Raw genomic sequence first — 1,516 nt, 5'->3', positions numbered from 1 at the left:
ATATTATGTTATGCTTTTTGTATTTTTTCTATATTGTATGTGTGATATATACTGAAACCATTCTATATCCAGAAGTGAGTTATATGCCCAAATAAATGTGATAGTCTCTAAGGTGCCACAAGGACTCCTAATTTTTTTTTCATATTGCTGTAGTTTCTGATACAATACCTGACCAAAACTTTAACCTTTGTTGCTATGGAAGGAATACTCAAACAATGGAACATGGTAACCACACCAGAGTGACCGAGTTCATCATGCAGGGGATCTTTCACTATCCTCACCACCAAGGACTGTTCTTTGGGTTATTCCTGTGCCTTTATACAGCTGTCATCATGAGCAATTCCCTGATCATTGTGGCTATTGTCATCCACCCACCTCTTCAAACTCCCATGTACTTCTTCTTCACCAATTTAGCCCTGGTTGATATTTTGTGCACTTCCTCGATTGTACCTAAAATGCTGGAAAACCTGAAGCAGGAGAAGAAAACCATCTCCTTTGAAGGCTGCATCACCCAGCTCTTTGTTTACATTGTCACTGACGACGAGGTTCTGCTGCTCACTGTCATGTCATATGACCGGTATGTAGCCATTTGCCACCCTTTGCATTATGTAAAACTCCTGAGAAAGGAAATTTTTATCTGTTTAGCAGCTGGTGTCTGGGCTGTTGGTATCATCAATTCACTTATCAACATATTGCTTCTGCTGCGCCTGGATTTTGTGCATCCCACCTCATCCAGCATTCCTTCTGTGAGTTCCCAACAATACTGGCACTGTCCTGCAGCTCCACCTACCTCAACGAAATCATGGTGTTCATGGCTGATATTTTCCTGGCCATGGGGAACTTCCTTCTGACTACTGTGTCCTATAGCTTTATTATCATCACCATCCTGAAAATACAGAGCTCCAAAGAGAAGCAGAGAGCCTTCTCCACCTGCTCCTCCCACGTGCTTGCGGTCACCTTGTACTACTCCACCGTAATCTAAACCTACACACAGCCAACCTCCAGTAACTCACTGGTGGCCATAATGTACACCCTAGTCACTCCCACCCTGAACCCTGTGATCTATAGTCTGCGCAATAAGGAGGTCAAAGTGGCCATGAAGAGAATCCTTCAATTCACCACAAAAAGTTAATTGTTCTAAGTGTGAACCTGATTATCACCTGCCTTGTTCCTTATAAGACAGCTCCACAGGTGGTGTACATTGTTGCAAATCTATGAACTTCATGAGACATAAATTTGCACTACAGTCCATTCACTTGAATAGAACTACAATGATTTATACCAGGTGGGAATGTGTTGCATTGACTGCAGTAGGGCTATGGCGATTTACACTAGCTGGGGATCAGACCCCATGGAATACACTAGCTGGGCTGTCATGTTGGGTCACAATTTTAAAGGTATTTAGATACCCAGTGGGATTTTCAAAATCATCTCGTCACCTAATATGCACTGATTCCAATGTAGGTTAGGTACTCCAGAAAAATCCTTGAGGTGCTGAAATACTGATAAAAATCTG

At 42.3% G+C, this 1,516-nt stretch overlaps 1 pseudogene; it reads left to right on the top strand.

The window, feature by feature from the left end:
• Positions 1-215: 215 nt before the first annotated feature.
• LOC123347383 lies at positions 216-1,132 on the top strand (annotated as a pseudogene).
• Positions 1,133-1,516: the final 384 nt, after the last annotated feature.

Source organism: Mauremys mutica, chromosome 13, assembly GCF_020497125.1.
Source record: "Mauremys mutica isolate MM-2020 ecotype Southern chromosome 13, ASM2049712v1, whole genome shotgun sequence".
Taxonomy (NCBI): domain Eukaryota; kingdom Metazoa; phylum Chordata; order Testudines; family Geoemydidae; genus Mauremys; species Mauremys mutica.
This window is presented reverse-complemented; position numbering and strand designations above follow the sequence as displayed.